This window comes from Chlorocebus sabaeus, chromosome 6 (assembly GCF_047675955.1).
Source record: "Chlorocebus sabaeus isolate Y175 chromosome 6, mChlSab1.0.hap1, whole genome shotgun sequence".
Taxonomy (NCBI): Eukaryota; Metazoa; Chordata; class Mammalia; order Primates; family Cercopithecidae; genus Chlorocebus; species Chlorocebus sabaeus.
The window spans coordinates 15,583,568-15,603,535 of NC_132909.1; the positions used below are offsets into that span (position 1 = coordinate 15,583,568).

Sequence of the window (19,968 nt, forward strand, 5' to 3'; positions counted from 1 at the left end):
CATTATCTTTGAGTATTTATAATCCATTGTTAGACTGGACTGGACCCTGAATTCTTTTAGTTCTTCCAATTCATTTTTCTCCAATGAAATCATTAAGAGCAAGAACAGCTCTGTTCCTGAAGCCATATAAGCCAGAGGTGGACAACTCAATGTAAATTTCATGGGAAAACCCTCGTGTCTGAGGTGTGGGCCGTTCAGAGCTCACCAAATGTTCAACACCATAACTTAGAGACACTTAAACTGCAAACCACGACAGCAAGTTGATGACGTTACACTGTGGACAGCCTTTCTCAAGATGTCAGAACAAGACTATCAATCATGATGAGACTCTTACCTCCCTTAATTTGTCCTTGCTTATGCCTGTCTCCTTTGCTTTCCAAAATAATGCTGTACTTAGGATTTCACAAGAAGTAGCTTCTGAGAGTAAGTTAACAGTGTCAGATATATCATGTCAAACACACTTTTTTTTAAAGATGGAGTTCCTCTCTTGTTGCCCACACTGGAGTGTAATGGTACAATCTTGGCTCACTACAACCTCCGCCTCCTGGGTTCAAGTGATTCTCCTGCTTCAGCCTCCCTAGTAGCTGGGATTATAGGCATGTGCCATGACACCAGGCTAATTGTGTATTTTTGGTAGAGACGGGGTTTCTACCTGTTGGTCAGGCTGGTCTCGAACTCCCGAGCTCAGGTGATCCACACGCCTTGGCTTCCCAAAGTGCTGGGATTACAGGTGTGAGCCACCACACCTGGTCCACACATTTTTACATAACAAGAGATCCTTTAGCCCACCCAAAAACTGCCCTTAGCTGCATCTTTAACTCAACATTTTCCTCAAATGTATGGAGTTTTTTTTTTAGGCTTCTACTTCTATACTTGCCTGTTCTTCTCACTCTCTGTTTTAATTTAACATAGACATGCAATGCTAGAAAATAGAATTGCTCTCTACCAGCTAACAAGTGGGAGCCTGTGCAGTTTCTGACACTTCTTGTTGCACATGGATAAATACATCGGGTATTATAGAGACTCAGTTGTAAAAATCAACAAATGTGCTGCCTGGTTAAAATGACTAGACTCTTCTGGCTTCTCCTTTGATTTATTCTATTGTAGTTGGTTTGTATCTTGCCTAATCTGCTGATTAATATCTTGCTAATCATAGGATATAGATAGACTGTGTTTCTGTTTTACAACTGTGTTAGAAATTGCTGACCCCCACACTATGTTGTAAATTCTTATCTCTGTATACTGTACTTCTGCATACCGATGTTATGTTAAAGAATTAATTCATCCCCATGTGACCATCTCACCTCATAATCAAACGACCATGAATCCCTCACTAACCTACCCCCGCCCTCACTAAACTTAATAATAAATGCTGGTATATCCAGTGTATTGGTGGCATCACAGGACCAGAAGGCAATGACCTCCCCTGTACCCAACTTTCACTATCATGTGTGTGTGTTTTATTTCTTGACCTGGCAATCCACCTGGGAACAAAGAAAGAGGCCTGTTGCATTGTGGGCTGCTGGCCAGATGCCGCAATATAATCCCAGCTACCTTGGATGCTGAGGTTGGAGAATCACTTGAACCCAGAAGACAGAGGCTGCAGTGAGCCGAGATCATGCCACTGCAATACAGCCTGTGCCACAGAGCGAGACTCCATTAAAAAAAAAGAAAAGTGGGGGTGTGGCACCAACATGGCCAAATAGGAACAGCACCAGCCTCCAGAACCCAGCGTGAGCAACACAGAAGTCAGGTGATTTCTCCATTTCCAGCAGAGATACCAGGTTCATCTCACTGGGATATCTTGGACAGTGGGTGCAGGACAGTGGGTGCAGCCCAACGAATGAGAGTGGAAGCAGGGTGAGGCATAACCTCACTTGGGAAGTACAAGGGGGAAGGGAATTCCCTTTCCTAGCCAAGGAAAATTGTGACACACAACACTTGGAAAATCAGGTCACTCCCACCGTAGTACAGTGCTTTACCAAGGGTCTTAGCAAACGGCACACCAGGAGATCATATCCTGCACCTGGCTTGGCGGGTCCCATGCCCATCGAGGCTCCCTCATTGCTAGCACAGCAGTCTGAGATCTAAGTGCAAAGCGGCCGCAAGGCTCGGGGTGGGGCACCTGACATTACTGAGGTTTAAGTAGGTAAACAAAGTGGCCAGGAAGCTTGAACTGGGTGAGCCCACCGCAGCTCAAGGAGGCCTGCCTGCCTCTGTAGACTCCTCCTCTGGGGACAGGGCATAGCCAAACAAAAGGCAGCAGAAACCTCTGCAGATGTAAATGTCCCTGTCTGACAGCTTTGAAGAGAGTAGTGGTTCTCCCAGCATGGAGTTTGGGATCTGAGAACGGACAGACTGCCTGCTCAGGTGGGTCCCTGTCTCCTGAGTAGCCTAATTGGGAGATATTTCCACTAGGGGCAGACTGACACCCCACACCTCACATGGCCAGGTATACCTCTGAGATGAAGCTTCCAGGGCAATGATCAGACAGCAACATTGGCTGTTCAGCAGTATTCACTCTTCTGTAGCTTCCGCTGCTGATACCCAGGGAAAAAGGTTCTAGAGTGGACCTCACGGAAATTCCAACAGACCTGTAACTGAGGGTCCTGATTGTTAGAAGGGAAACTAACAAAAACAGAAAGGACATCCACACCAAAACCCTATCTGTACGTCACCATCATCAAAGACCTACAGTAGATGAAACCACAAAAATGGGGAAAAGGCAGTGCAGAAATGTTGAAAATTCTAAAGCTGGGAGTGCCTCTCCCCGTCCAAAGGAATGCAGCTCCTTGCCAGCAATGGAACAAAGCTGGACAGAGAATGACTTTGATGAGTTGAGAGAAGAAGACTTCAGACAATCAAACTTCTCCAAGCTAAAGGAGGAAGTACAAACCCAGCGCAAGGAAACTAGAAACCTTGATAAAATATTTGACGAACGGCTAACTAGAATAACCAATGTAGAGAAGTCCTTAAACAACCTGATACAAATGAAAACCATGAAACGAGAACTACATGACAAATACACAGGCTTCAGTAACCAACTCGATCAACTGATAGAAAGGGTATCAGTTATTGAAGATCAAATGAATGAAATGAAGCGAGAAAAGAAGTTTAGAGAAAAAGAGAGTAAAAAGAAATGAACAAAGCCTCCAGAAAATTTGGGAGTATGTGAAAAGACCAAATCTACTTCAGATTCCTCTACCTGAAAGTGACTAGTAGAATGGAACAAGTTGGAAAACACTCTGCAGGATATTATCCAGAAGAACTTCCCCATCCTAGGAAGGCAGATCAACATTCAAATTCAGGAAATACAGAGAATGCCACAAAGATACTCCTCGAGAAGCGCAATTCCAAGACAGATAATTGTCAGATTCACCAAAGTTGAAATGAAGGAAAAAATGTTAAGGCCAGCCAGAGAGAAAGTTCGGGTTACCCACAAAAGGAAGCCATCAGACTAACAGCAGATCTCTCAGCAGAAACTCTACAAGCCAGAGGAGAGTGGGGGTCAATATTCGACATTCTTAAAGAAAAGAATTTTCATCCCAGAATTTCTTATCCAGCCAAACTAAGCTTCATAAGTGAAGGAGAAACAAAATCCTTTACAGACAAGCAAATGCTGAGAGATTTTGTCACTAACAGGCCTGCCCTACAAGAGCTCCTGAAGGAAGCCCTAAACATGGAAAGGAACAACCAGTACCAGTCACTGCAAAAACATGCCAAAATGTAAAGACCATCGATGCTAGAAGGAAACTGCATCAACTAATGAGCAAAATAACTAGCTAACATCACAATGAAAGGATCAAGTTCACACATAACTATATATATATATATATATATATATATTTATTTATTTATTATTATTATTATACTTTTAGTTCTAGGGTACATGTGCATAACGTGCAGGTTTGTTACATATGTATACTTGTGCCACGTTGGTGTGCTGCACCCATCAACTCATCAGCACCCATCAACTCGTCATTTACATCAGGTATAACTCCCAATGCAATCCCTCCCCCCTCCCACCTCCCCATGATAGGCCCCAGTGTGTGATGTTCCCCTTCCAGAGTCCAAGTGATCTCATTGTTCAGTTCCCACCTATGAGTGAGAATGTGTGCTGTTTGGTTTTCTGTTCTTGTGATAGTTTGCTAAGAATGATGGTTTCCTGCTGCATCATGTCCCTACAAAGGACACAAACTCATCCTTTTTTATGGCTGCATAGTATTTCATGGTGTATATGTACCACATTCTGTTAATCCAGTCTGTCACTGATGGACATTTGAGTTGATTCCAAGTCTTTGCTATTGTGAATAGTGCCGCAATAAACATACGTGTACATGTGTCTTTATAGCAGCATGATTTATAATCCTTTGGGTATATACCCGGCAATGGGATGGCTGGGTCATATGGTACATCTAGTACTAGATCTTTGAGGAATCGCCATACTGTTTTCCATAATGTTTGAAGTAGTTTACAATCCCACCAACAGTGTAAAAGTGTTCCTATTTCTCCACATCCTCTCCAGCACCTGTTGTTTCCTGACTGTTTAATGATCGCCATTCTAACTGGTGTGAATTGACTAGCGATAAGTAGAAAGCTGAAACTGGATCCTTTCCTTACTCCTTATACAAAAATTAATCCAAGATGGATTAGAGACTTAAATGTTAGACCTAATACCATAAAATTCCTAGAAGAAAACCTAGGTAGTACCATTCAGGACATAGGCATGGGCAAAGACTTCATGTCTAAAACACCAAAAACAATGGCAGCAAAAGCCAAAATTGACAAACTGGATCCAATTAAACTAAAAAGCTTCTGCACAGCAAAAGAAACTACCATCAGAGTGAACAGGCAACCTAAAGAATGGGAGAAAATTTTTGCAATCTACTCATCTGACAAAGGGCTAATATCCAGAACCTACAAAGAACTCCAAGAAATTTACAAGAAAAAAACAAACAACCCCATCAAAAAGTGGGCAAAGGATATGAACAGACATTTCTCAAAAGAAGACATTCATACAGCCAACAGACACATGAAAAAATGCTTATCATCACTGGCCATCAGAGAAATGCAAATCACACATAACAATATTAATCTTAGATGTAGATGAGCTAAATGGTCCAATAAAAAGGCACAGACTGGAAAATTGGATAAAGAGTCAAGACCCGTCAGCGTGCTGTATTCAGAAGACCTAGCTCATGTGCAGAGACACACATATTTATAATCCCAAAGGATTATAAATCATGCTGTTCTAAAGACACATGCACACATACATTTATTGTGGCACTATTCACAATAGCAAAGACTTGGAACCAACCCGAATGTCTATCAATGACAGACTGGATTAAGAAAATGTGGCATATATACACCATGGAATACTATGCAGCCTTAAAAAAGGATGAGTTCGTTTCCTTTGTAGGGACATGCATGCAGCTGGAAACCATCATTCTCAGCAAACTATTGTAAAAACAGAAAACCAAACACCGCATGTTCTCACTCATAGGTAGGAATTGAAGAATGAGAACACTTGAACACAGGATGGGGAACGTCATACACTGGGGTCTGTTGTGGGGTGGGTGGAGGGGAAGGGAAAGCATTAGGAGATATACCTAAGGTAAATGGCGAGTTAACAGGTGCAGCACACCAACATGGCACATGTATACATATGTAACAAACCTGCACTTTGTGCACATGTACCCTAGAACATAAAGTATAAAAAAAATTTGTAAAAGACAAAGGAAATTAAAAAGAAAAGAAAAGAAATGACAGAAGCCCAAAATTACTTTTATTGAGACTAATGGTAATTCTTTAAGTTTTGGTCATATTCTCACCTAAGTGAGAGTACAGACACTCCAAAATAGAGCCACACATGCTAGATGTTATACACTGCCACTGAAAATGTAAGGAAGCAGATAGCTCTCAAAACAGATCATATTTTTCTGTAAAATAAAGATTCCAGTCTACCTGAGTGAGCATAATCAGGAAGTTCCCTCTGCTTTAACTTTTACCAAAAAAAGTGACCTGAAGCACTCTGATGTTAACCAATCAATTTATTTCTATGGCTTTGTTTACTGATCCGCATTTGACAAAACCTACTGTTATGTTATTGTATTGCCTAAGGGGAGTCATCACTGTATCTGTAGAGGGAGAACTGTCCCAAATCATAAAGGACAAATAAAAGCCAATTCCATATATAACTAAATTAGTTGTAATTTTGTCTTGTCACACATGTTCACAGCAAGCAATGGCCAGGGGAGTCTCTCAGGCTGTATCATTCTCACCCTGACCTTCCTGCCTCTGTCTTTCACTTACAAGGACCTTTATGATGATACTGGGAGCTACCCAGATAAATCAGAATAAGCTTTCCATCTGAAGAAAATCAACTGCATCACCGTTGAACAGTGCATTTTCCAAGAAAATAAATGCATGTGTTTCAAGTCTTAGGATGTGGATTTTTTTTTTTTTTTTTTTTTTTTGGAAACAGTTTCACTCATGTTGCCCTGGCTACAGTGCAGTGGGGTGATCTCAGCTCACTGTAACTTCCACCTCCCAGGTTCAAATGATTCTCCTGCCTCAGCCTCCCAAGTAGCTGGGATTACAGGTGCCCGCCACCATGCCCAGCTAATTTTTGAATTTTTAGTAGAAACAGCATTTTACCATGTTGGCAAGGTTGGTCTCGAATTCCTGACCTTGTGATTTGCCCATCTCATCTTCCCAAAGTGCTAGGATTACAGGCGTGAGCCACCACACCCTGCCTGGATGTAGACATTTTTAAGAGGCCATTATTCTGTCTCATACAGGTCACTTTCATAATATTACCCACAACAAAAGTACGTTTTGCCTTCCTTCCATATCTCACTTTTCTGTCTGCACAAACCACAGTGAAACATACTAGCTCTGCTATGAAGTGGCTGGAGGACCCTAGGCCCCTCATTTGACCTCCCTCAGCCTCTTTCCTCATCCGCAGTGTAAGGCTGACTCTTACTGCATCAGAAAATGACAGTGGAAGAGTAAATTAACATGTGTAAGACATTAGTCACAGAGCCTGGTACCTGATGAGCCCTTGGTAAACATTCCTTTCAGTCCTTTCCTTTCACCATCCCAATTTTCTTGCCCTCACCTATCTTCTCCTTCATCTCCTTTCTCTTCAGTAACTTTCTCAGTCTAACCTGCCAATTAAAGAAGCCACACTACCCATTCTCTCATTATTCTGATGGTGTGTTCTTGTGATAGAGTCTGCTATGCACTAAAGGCAATGAGTATTATTTATATGGAGAGGTCGGCTTGCAACAAGAAATCCTTTTTATGTTCGCACAAAATGTATACATGATTTCTCTTAACTTACGCATACCAGTCTCAATTCAACCTGTTATTTCATACATGCACTTCTTTATTTTATTCTTCAGTCTTTCTCCTTACACCCTAAAAATTAGGATAGTACAAAAACAAAAATAATGGTCTGGGCCGGAAAAGGGTATTCTTTTAGCAAGATGAATGTTTTCTTTTTCAAGATGAATGTTATCTGCAAGGCAGCCCTGATGCCCATTTCTGGGTTTGGCTTACATCAAAGCCATTCAACCCTAGGACATATTCTTAGATTCCCAGGAGATAATGATTGTCACGGAAGCCACATCCACTCTGAGCATTCCTACTGTTGGGTAAAGGAATGTTTTCAGAATGTTGTGCATGAATTACTCCTCCTAAATTCTTCTACACCTGGAAGTTAAGCTTCCCCACTAACCAGTTTTATCTCCAGCTGGCCTGACTGGACCCTGACTGGAAAGTACCTCCACACTCTGGATGGCCAGGGTGGTACTTGTGCCTATTCCCATAATTATAATAGCTCACACACTGATGCAGCACTCACTATGCACCAGGCACTATCCTAAGAGCTTTTCATGTACCTACCGTCCTGACAAAAAAATCCTAAGTGCCACCATCTCCATTTTTACAGATTAAAAAAAAAAGAAAACTGTGGCAGAGAAGTATGTGCCCACTGTCACCTAACTCCATAATTTAACCTCATCCTCCACTTCATCTGGTAAGAGGGCACTCTAAGATTTACAAGGTCTCCTGAATGACATCCAGCTTCAGGAATGATTTTTACCCATTTTCTTTCAGGATTTGACAGCCAGCATTTTTTTTTCTGTCTCATCCTTCACTTATGCACCTGTTCCCTAACAGTACACTCACAACTGCACAGCCCTGCATAAAAGCTAGCTTTTAGAAACTTCAATCTTTTTTGGAAAAGAAAAGAGGCCAGGTTCCAAGTCTCACAAAAGGTCATTTTTTATTCTATTGTCAACGATTTTCATGACCATTCTCTGGACATAAACAAGTGCAGTTTTAAAATAAAAAATCTAAAGTATTTCTGTCTCCGTCTATCTTTATGTGTACATGCATATGTTCTATTTGGTATCACATATATGTATATGTCTGTACCTATGTTTATATCTTGTTTGTACATGTTGTCAAATTAATGTAAAAATAAGTGAGTACTCATCAATTAAGTGAATAATCCCAAATGCTTTTCAACACATGTGATTTTAGTAATCTTCAATAACGGAAGAACTCCTCAAATGGGCAGGCATACCTATCTGCAGCCTCCTTAAAAGAAATTATCAGCCAAGAATTTTATATCCAGGAAAACTAAAGTTCACAAATAAAGGAAAGATAACAGTCTTTTTCAGACAAACAAATGCTGAGAGAATTTGCCACTACCGAACCAGCACTACAATAACTGCTCAAAGGAGCTCCAAATCTGGAAACAAATCCCGGAAACACATCAACACGGAACCTCTTTAAGGATGAATCTCATAGGACCTATAAAACAAAAATACAATAAATAAATGAATAAAACCAAAGTAGTTAGGCAACAAATAGCAAGTTGAATGGAACAGTACCTGACATCTCAATACTAACATTGAATGTAAGCGGTCTAAATTCTCCACTTAAAAGATACAGAATTGCAGAATTGATAATAATGCACCAAGCAAGTATCTGCTGCCCTCAAGAGACTCTCCTAATCATAAAGGGTCATATAAACTTAAGGTAAAAGGGTAGAAAAAGATACCCCATGCAAATGGCCACAAAAGTGAGCAGGAGTAACTATTATTATATCAGAAATAACTAACTTTAAAGCAACAGCAGTTAAAAAAGACAAAGAGGGACATTATATAACAATAAAAGGATTTGTCCAACAGAAAAATATCACAATCCTAAGTACATATGCACTTGACACTGGATCTCCCAAATTTATATAACTATTACTACTAGAACTAGGAAATGAAATAGAGAGTAACACAATAATAGTGAGGGACTTCAGTACTCCACTGACAGCACTAGACAGATCTCCAAGACAGAAAGTCAAGAAAGAAACAAGGGATTTAAACTATGCCCTAGAGCAAAGAGACTTAAGAGATATTTACAGAATATTCTACCCAACAACCCAGAATATACATTCTACTCATCAGCACATGGAACTTTCTTCCATTAGGCCATATGATAGACCAGAAAACAAGTCTCATAAAATTTAAGAAAATTGAAATTATATTAAGTATTCTCTCAGACAACAGAGAATTAAACTGGAAATCAATTCCAAAAGGAACCTTCAAAACCATGCAAACACATGGAAATTAAATAACTTGCTCCTGAATGATCACTGGGTCAAATGTGAAATCAAGATGGAAATTTAAAAACTCTTTGAACTGAACAATAGTGACACATCCTATCAAAACCTTTGGCATTCTGCAAAGAGTGTGCTAAAGGTTCATAGCTTTAAATTCCTACATCAAAATGACTGAAAGAGCACAAATAGACAGTCTAAGGTTACATTTCTAGAAATTCAAGTAATAAGAACACACGAAAGCCAAACCCAGCAGAAGTAAGAAAATAACCAAGATCAGAGCAGAACTAAGTGAAGTTGAAACAAAATAATACAAACTATAAATAAAATGTAGAGCTTGCTTTTTGGAAAAATAAATAAAATTGATAGACCATTGGCAAGATTAACCAAGAAAAGAAGAGAGAAGAGCCAAATAAGCTCATTTAGAAATGAAATGGAAGCTATTACCTCCAACGCCACAGAAATACAAAAGATCATTCAAAGGTAGTATGAACACATTTATGTGCATAAACTAGAAAGCCTAGAAAGAATGAATAAATTCCTGGAAATGTAAAACCCTCCTAGATTAAATCAGAAAGAATTCAAAACCCTGAACAAACCGACAAAAAGCAGCTAGATGGAAAAGATAATTTAGATATTAACAACAAAACAAATTCCAGGACCAGACAGATTCACAGCTGAATTCTACCAGACATTCAAAGAAGAGTTGGTACCAATTCATTTGACACTATTCCACATGCTAGAGAAAGCCGGAATTCTCCCTAAATCATTCTATGAAGCCTGTATCACCTAATACTTAACACAGAAAAGGACATAACAAAGAAAACTACAGACCAAAATCCCTGATGCACAGAGATGCAGAAATTCTTAACGAAAGACTAGCTAACTGAATCAGAAATATAACCCACCATGATCAAGTAGGTTTCACATTAGGGATGCAGGAATGGTTCCACAGACACGAGTGAATAAATGTGGCACACCATATGAACAGAATTTAAAAATCTCATGATCCTCTCAGTAGACACTGAAAAGGCACTCGACAACATCCAACATCGTTTTATGATTAGAACGCTCAGCAAAATTGGCACACAAACCCACAGCCAACATAATACTGAATGAGAAAAAGTTGAAAGCATCCACTCTCAGCAGGGGATCAAAGCAAGGATGGCCACTCTCACTACTTTTATTCAACAGAGTACTGAAAGTCCTAGCCAAATCAATCAAACAAGGGAAATAAATAAAGGGCATCCAAACTGTTAAAGAGGAAATAAAACTGTCACTGTGTGCTGACGATATAATCATATACCTAGAAGACCCTAAGGACTCCTCCAAAAAGCTTCTAGAACTGATAAGTGAATTCAGCAAAGTTTCAGTATACAAAATTAATGTGCACAAATCAGAAGCTCTACTACACACCAACGGTGACCAAGCAGAGAATGAAATCAAGAACTGAACCCCTTTTACAACAGCAGTTTTAAAGAAATAATAACTAGGAATATATCTAAACAAGGAGGTGAAAGACCTCAAGAAAAGCTACAAAACACTGCTGAAAGAAATCATAGATGACGCAAAAAATGAAAATGCACCCCATGCTCATGGATGAATAGAATCATTATTGTGAAATGGCCACACTGACAAAAGCAATCAACACATTCAATTAAAACGCCACCATCATTCTTCACAGAACTAGAAAAAACAATTCTAAAATTCATATGGAACCAAACAAGAACCAACATACCCAAAGTGAGACTAAGCAAAAAGAACAAATCTGATGGTGTCACGTCACCTGACTTGAAAACATAAAATGGGTAAAGGACACCTTATTCAACAAATGGTGCTGAAATAATTGGCAAACCGAAAGTAGGAGAATAAAACTAGATCCCCATCTCTCAACTTATACAAAAATGAACTCCAGATGAATCAAGGACTTAAATCTAAGGCCTGAAACTATGAAAATTCTAGAAGATGATATTGGAAATATCCTTCTGGACATTGGCTTAGACGAAAAGTTTATGATCAAGAACCCAAAAGCAAATGCAACAAAAGCAAAAATAAATAGGTGAGAATTAAACTAAAGAGCTTCTGCACAGCAAAGCAACAGTTAGCGGAGTAAACATATATCCACAGAGTGAAAGAAAATCTTCACAATCTATACATCTGAAAGATAACCAATATCCAGAATCTACAAGAAGCTCAAACAAATTAACAAACAAACGATCCCATGAAAAAGTGGGCTAAATACGTGAATAAACAATTCTCAAAAGAAGATATACAAATGGCTAAAAAACATATGAAAAAATGCTCAATATCACTAATGATCAGGGAAATGCAAATGAAAACCACAATGTGATACCACCTTACTCCTGCAAGAATGTTCATAATCAAAAAATGAAAAAATAATAGTTGTTGGACAGGCACAGTGGCTTACACCTGTAATCCAAGGTGGCCAATGGGCGGATCCCTTAAGGTCAGGACTTTGACACCAGGACTTTCACACTTTGACTTTGACAACATGCTGAAACATGGTGAAACCTTGTATCTACTAAAAATACAAAAGAATTACCTGAGTGAGGTGGCACATGCCTGTAATCTCAGCTACTCCAGAGGCTGAGGCAGAAGAACAGATTGAACCTGGGAGGCAGAAGTTACAGTGAGCCAAGTTCGTGCCACTGCACTCCAACCTGGGTGAAAGAGCAAGACTCCATCCATCTCAAAAATAAATAAATAAAAATAATAGATGTTGATGTGGAAGTGGTGAAAAGGGAACACGTCTACACCGCTGGTGGGAATGTAAACTACAAATGAGTGGATAAACAAATTGCGGTATATATATGATTGAATACTACTCAGCCATTAAAGGAACGAATTAATGGCATTCACAGCAACCTGGAAGAAACTGGAGACTCTTATTCCAAGTGAGGTAATTCAGGAATGGAAAACCAACCACTGAATATTCTCACTCATAAGTGGGAGCTAAGTTACCAGGATGCAAAGGCATAAGAATGATAAAATAGACTTGGGGAAAAGGTTGTGAAGGGGGTGAGGGATAAAAGACTACAAATTCAGTTCAGTGTCTACTGCTCTGGTGATGGGTGCACCAAAATCTCACAAATCACCACTAGAGAATTTATGTAATGAAATACCAAATTCCCAAAATCCTATGGAAAGAAAAGATTTAAAAATAAAATAAAACAATAAAAAAATTAAAAACATAGTTACTAAAAAATTCTTCTAAAATGTAAAAAAAAAATAAAAAAAATAAAAAAAAGTTCCTGAAGATCATATACCACAAACTCTATTATGTTGCCTCTTAATGCGTATATTTGAGCCCACTTCCTCAACTTCTGAGAACTTATCAGGAAGCTGCTGATCACCTGTTTCAGGTGTTTTCTATCTATTGTGAGACTGTATCTCCCTGTACCTAACTGCAACCAATATTACTTTAGAATTAACAACCACTTGATTTGACCATCACCTGGTGATGAACACTTGACATTTCTAGTGTTTGGAGGTGGAAGGATCTCTCCTGCCCTGCTCATGTCTGACCAGCTACCTACTGCAACACTTTCAGGTTTTTGTTTTGTTTTGTTTTGTTTTTTTAAGATGGAGTCTCACTCTCTCACGCAGGCTGGAATGTAGAGGTGCAATCTCAACTCACCGCAACCTCTTCCTCCCGGATTCACACCATTCTCCTGCCTCAGTCTCCCCTGTAGCTGGGACTACAGGCGCGTGCCACTATGTCCGGCTAATTTTTGGGGTTTTTAACAGAGACGGGGTTTCACTGTGTTAACCAGGATGGTCTCGATCTCCAGACCTAGTGATCTGCCTGCCTCGGCCTCCCCAAGTGCTGGGATTACAGGCATGAGCCACTGCACCCGGCCTCAGATTTCTTATTATCAGATTTTAGGTAGGAAAAACAGCTGATATTCTTGGCTTTTCATTTTTTTTTTTTTAACCAAAAGTATTAGTTCCCAAATGAAACTAATAAGCCTTAACCAAGATTACAGCTTAGCCAAGCATCTATGAGGCATCTCCAAAGAGGTGAAGGAGCACCTCAAAAACTCAAAAATCACACAAATATCAAAACAAATAAGGCTGATTCCTTCATCTGAAATTAAATCCAGGATACAGCAGTAAAAGCATAAAATTTTAAACTATTCGATGACAAGGTAAAGTGGATTTTATTCTTATTTTCTCATAGGTTCTAAGGCAAGCAGTTTGAGTTTATAAAAAAAATTTGTTTTAGGTCATATTTTTGCTCTGTAATTTCGTTAAAAGAAAATTTAAAGCTAGCCATAACACTATTAGGTAGGTATCTTTCTTTGAAATTAAATCCTCTGATCAACCGTTTGGAACAAGAGAGCTCTAAAATATTTTTTAACTTAGAAGTCTCAATGTAAAGAATCCATCTTCTGGCCATGGACAATTAGAATTTCCAGTGATGTATTGACTCTAAATGACTCAATCCAACAGCCTCTTTGGTGAAAAACCAACCCCAATGATCTTTTCCCCCACCCCAACAAAATAAAATATGTACTCTCAGGAACAGGCTTAGGAAAGCAAAAGACTCGTATTGCCACAGCCCTATCCAAGCAAAAAGACTTGGGATGACCAAAGTCCAAGATGGATGGGATTTCTTATGACAAGCCCTCCTGGGAGCTTAACACATTTGGAAAACAAAAGAAAAAATAAAAAACCTCAGGTTCTCAACCATGTTAAGGTTGGTCACCTAATGTGACTCAAAAATGATTCCTGCCTCTGATGGTGGAGACCAAGAGTGAGTGCTTTGATTTGGTCACAAATCAAGTCCTCAAGGACATATGACCACTAGAGCGTAATTGACATTACCGATCCCCTGAGTAGAGAGCAATCATACACCTGCAGACAATCAAATGTTGTTCTTAAGACCACCTGAGTAAACTCCTCTACAATCCTATGTATCTACACCTTTTAAGAGAATTCAGCTGCCTTCAGCCAAATGTTTTACTGAAGCTATGCAAACCCCCCACCTTCCAAGAAGGTTTGTGACTATTTCCTATAACTATCTTTATAATTTTTCCTCTAAAATCGTTTCCACCACCCTGACTGAACTCCCACATCTCCCCCTTTTCTGTTTCTTGTGTCTCTCTCAAAACAAAACAAAACAAAACAAAACAAAACAAAACAAAAAGATTTCTCCCCCTTTGTTCCTAAAGCTCTATGTCTAGCTTACCTTCTTTTGGGAACCATGGGTTAAGTGATACAATTTGCATTGGGTCCCTTAATTGAGCCTGCAAAACCGAGGCTCCAGTGGCTTGAAGCAGCTGTTTGAACACTTTTAGATACTGCTCCTGTTGTGCTGATAACTATTGTCCCGTGACAAAAGTCTATCCTGAACAATTCCCTCGAAATTGGACATCCCAAGCGGGCACCGGTGACCTACTGACTTACTGACTTATCGACTTACTGGCTTACCAACCGCACCGTCCCCTCCTTAGTTTTCAAAGGTTCTGTCATGATTATTTGCAGGTATACCTCAGACCTGGGCACCAACATGCCAGGTCCTCACATTGGACACCAACTCTCTGGGTCCAACCGGCAGACCCTGACCCAGCAATGGATGAACAAATACACTCAGACACTAATATCCAGTGAAAGAGCAGGCTAGGTGGCCAAGTCACTCACGGATACCTAGAAGGGCCAGTTAAAGAGTTAACAGCAGTGGCCCTGATCTGCCAGTGAAATTCGCATTTATTTAGTACAGATAAAATAACAAACGTCTTGAGTAAACACCACTAGAAGGTAATTGACATTGCCGACCTCCCGGAGTGTAGTTTCCCCAACATAAGATTAAATGTTGGCTTTAGGACAGACTGAGTAAACAAGCTATTTAGATAAACTCCTCTACATTCCTGTGTATCCATGCCCTAAGCTTTTAAGATAATTCAGCTGCCTTCAGCCACACCTTTTACTGAAGCTATGCAAACCCCAGACTTCCAAGAAGGTTTGTGACTATTTCCTATAACTATCTTTATAATATTTCTCTACAATATTTCCCACCACCTTGAGTGAAGTCCCCAAATTGAGAAGACAGGGAATGGCATCAAACAAGCATGAAAAAATTAGAACAAGTTTGGCCATAAGAACGTAAAATGTTAGTCAGTTCTTTCAACACAGATAAAAGAAAAAGGGAGATTAGAGCCATGCTATGAAGACACTGAATGGCAGCCTACATAATGGGAACTTCATTCCACAGATAAGAAAAGTCACTGGAAAGCTTTGAAAAGGTCACAAACATGACAAACAGCATTTCCAGGAAGATTACTGTGACCAGCACTAGGCAAGAGAATTTGGGAAATAAGCTTCAACTTTGGACACTTAATAGAAATATCTAAAAGATCTATATTTCTTTACTTTCCTTTTCATGTTTAATTTTGAAATAATTTCAAGCTTTCTAAAATGTTCAAAAAATAGGCAAAGTCCTCATATGCTTTTCATTCAACTTCCCCAAATACTAACATTATAGATATGTACCTAATAATCAAAATCAATTAATGATTATTAACACTGTAAAATGAATACCTGTAAAGACCTTATCCAAATCCCCTCTATATTCTGACTAATGTCCTTTTTCTGGACCAGAATACAATCTAGTGTCTTATATTGCTCTTCATTGTACTGTTCTCTCAGTCTTCTTTAATCTGGGAAACTTAGGATTTACCTTTAAGAGCTTACTTATTTTGTAGCATGACCCTCATTTTGGACTTTTCTAATATTTTCTCCCGATTAAACTCAGGTTATACAGTTTGTAGAAGAATACCACAGGGATGATGCTGCACCTTCTCCATCCATTATATTAGAATGCCCTAAGAGGTCGTTTTCTCTGACTACTGGAGACGTTAACTTTGATCACTGGGTTAAAGTTCCTCCACTGCAAAATGACTGTTTTCCTTCAAAGCAGTTTTAAACAACCAATCTCTGGGCTACACCACACATCAGCCATATCAGATAGGCTTGAGGGATGGTACAGGCATTGGTAGGCTTTAAATGCTCTACAAGTGACTGTAATCAATATCTGGAAATGCAAACATATGGCGTAGATAGTGAAGATTAGAATCCTGAAAATCAGCTAGGAGACCATTCCTAAGGTTTCTCTTAAAAAAAAAAAAAAATCTAATTCTAAACAAAAGCAAATACATGTGGATTTTGGCATGGACATATGGTTGAGACATTGAGGAAAAATAGAAATCACCTGACGGGGAAAGAGACGCGTGAGTAGACTGCAGTCCAATTAAATAAAGAAAAGGCAGAATCAGGTGTGCTGACACTTGCTTGTAATTCCAGCATTTTGGGAGTGAAAGTGGGCAGATAGATCACTTGGGCCCAGAAGTTTGAGAAAAGCCTGGGATTTCACCAGCCTGGGTGAAACCCCATCTCTCCAGAAACACACACAAAATATTAGCTAAGCATGGGGGCATGTGCCTGTGATTCCAGCTACTCAGGAGGCCAAGGCAGGAGGATCGCTTGAGCTCACAAGGTTGAGGTTGCAGTCAATTATGATCTCACCACTGCACTTCAGCCTGGGTATGAGAGTGAGACAATCGCTCTTTAAATTAAAAACAAACAAACAAAAAAACAGTAAAAATACTGTTCTAAGGTGAGATCTAGTACAAAAACTGCATCTTATTCTGTGATGTTCAGATGCTATAATTAAAATAGAACATGGAGGTGTTTACATATGAATAGCTGACAGATGTTACACTTTTTATGCAGCTGCATCATACTCTATTGTGTAGATATAAGGTAATCTGTTGAATTAGCATCGTGCTGGTGAAAGTCTAGGTTGTTCCCAACATTTTGCTGTTAAACAAACAATACAGTGAATAACCCTAATTAGGTGTCATTTTTCATGGCTGGTAGTGTGATAAATTTTTCCCAGTAAAGTTTGGGAGGCAAAAATATGTATTTTTAAAATTTTGACATGCATTAAGAAATTTTACTCTCCAAGGTTTGTACATATTTTTATGTTCCAAGAAAAGTAGGTGAGGGTAATATCACCTCAGCTGCTCTCACACAAAAGTCCTGAGTGACAGGACGTTTAGGTACACAGGCACATGGCCATATCCCTGGTGCCCACACAGGGCAGGGGCATCTGGATCCTGGGAAGCTCCAGGAAAGGTGAGGATCCCCTCTAGAGGACACCCTACTAAGGATCAGAAAGGGGCCAAGGAAGTCCAGAGATTACAGCAGGTCTTTAACTGGGGGAAAGTTCAAGTGGAGGGCACTAAGGTTCAAGGAGCAAGCTGAGGTATGAAAGTGGTAGAGACTGATGGAAGGAGAAGGTAAAAAGCTCCAGGGAAGTTAGGGGAGGCACATCAGGGTTCTCCACTCCTCCTCAGCATTGAACTTTGTAGTGGTCATGCTGGTGGGGCTCTGTGAGCTCTAGAATGTTCAACACTATCTGGGGACTCTACCCACTCAAGGCCAGCAGGACTCCCTCCCCCAGCTCTGACAACCAGCAATGTCTCCAGACTTTGCCAAATGCTTTTCCCAATGAAAAATTTTACCCTGGCCGAAGCATTAATCTACACTAATCTATAAAAGCAAATCACCACTAAAATCCATCACCTCTTGGTAGAAGAATTACAAGTGTGAGAGGGGTAAAATGGAGGTCTTCAATATCTACTGAAATGACTTTTACTTAATCAGCAATTTGATGTCCCAGAAGGCATGTTTAGCGGTGATGCCACATGGCTGCCTGTACCTCACAGCAGAAAGGGTGTGGGTTTTCCGAGGGTTTTAACCGTGAACTGGAAATGTCTGTAATTGTGAAAGGGAATGACACCCCCTGGGTTACATTAAAAAATTGATGTAGGGAATTCTGTAGATATTGGGAGAAAAAAATACACAATGTAAACCCAAACCCCATTCTGATTCTCTCACCATCTTAGGGCCATCTTGTCTATCTATGAATGGTAGCACAGAGATTTTTGTATATTTTCCAAATGGTATACTGTTGGATCACTTTAAAAATAGGAATAAATCCCAAACTGGATGAGGTAACTGGACACTGCTGGAGTCTCACTTTTGCCCAGGAGAGCTGACAACATACTGCTCCCCCTGGCCTGGACACTGTCTGACTCAGGGGTCTAAATGCTCTCTTATTATGGAGAAAGAAGATGTTTTGAACATTCTCATCATTCACCCATTCACCTCTCACACCCGTTGACCTCTCAAACCTCTTCCCCACTCCTGAATTTCATTCTCAATTTACTGAGCTCCATTTCTGTCCCTCATCCATTCCAACGTGTGGTGGTTCCAGGTGGTGGCTTCTGCCCATGGTTTTGCAAAAAACAAAAAAACAAAACACAAAACAAACAAAAAACAGAAACAATGAAAAAGACTTTCAAAATTGCTTTGCCTGAATCCTCCTTAAACTGACCTCCACCTGCAGCACCATGATCATACCAGGAGAATTTGGACACTTTTTCTGGTAATCAGATGCTTTCCACCTCTCATTAGGAAATGTGACTCTCTGCACCCTGCATAAAGATTTCCCAGTAGAAATCAACACAGAGATACTGCCTGTGTGTTCCCAAAGAAAATGGATTCTATAAGAACCTGTGAAAGCTGCAATTATAGAAAGGACAACCTAAAACATACATTATGTAGATGATTCTCACCATTCCTTTAAAAGATATATAGTAAAACATGACATTAATAATTATTCTAGAAGAATAAAGCATGCATACTGTTTTCTTAAATTAATTTTAATAAGGTGGTTCCTCCCATGTGCCCCGGCTGGGAGTCTGAACAAAATTCTCCATCTTCAGTGGTAATGCCTGAGAGGATGACATGGACTTCGGCCTGATATGCAGGCATTTCTGTCCACCCTGCCTCTGCTGCAGGATAGTACCAGCCCAGGGCCTAAATCTCCTGCTGAAGAGCTGAGAGAGAAAACGGAATATCCAAAGCCTCTTACCTTTCTCCAGTCTGCTTGAATGGGTACCAGTGCAGTCCATTTGCCCCTGAGGACACCCACCTGCTGGTCTTTGGCTTTTAAGAGTCAGACCTCACTGGCTTCTCTGGGTCCCAGCTGCTTTCACTCTGCTGAGCCCTGCTCTTTCCCATGGGGGTCACTCCCCTTCCAGGCATGTCCTCCAGCTCCAGCTGACAGGTCAGCCAAACCAGAACCAAGAGAATCAACAAAGATTTCAATATCTAGTGAGCCCAGCAGAGATCTAAACTGCAGAAAAAATAAAGAATTAGAGACGCACACAGCTCCTCTGACAACATTGTGTCCCAAAGCAATGTCTTCTGTGCCCCTTATTAAGGAGCTCACTGTCTCTCACCACATAAGCAAG

General features: G+C 40.0%; 1 long non-coding RNA gene across 1 annotated transcript in view; it reads right to left on the reverse strand.

Moving 5' to 3' along the window:
• LOC140711843 (uncharacterized) overlaps nucleotides 1-19,968 on the reverse strand; it is a 480,768-nt gene that overhangs the window by 235,175 nt on the left and 225,625 nt on the right. The window lies entirely within an intron of this gene.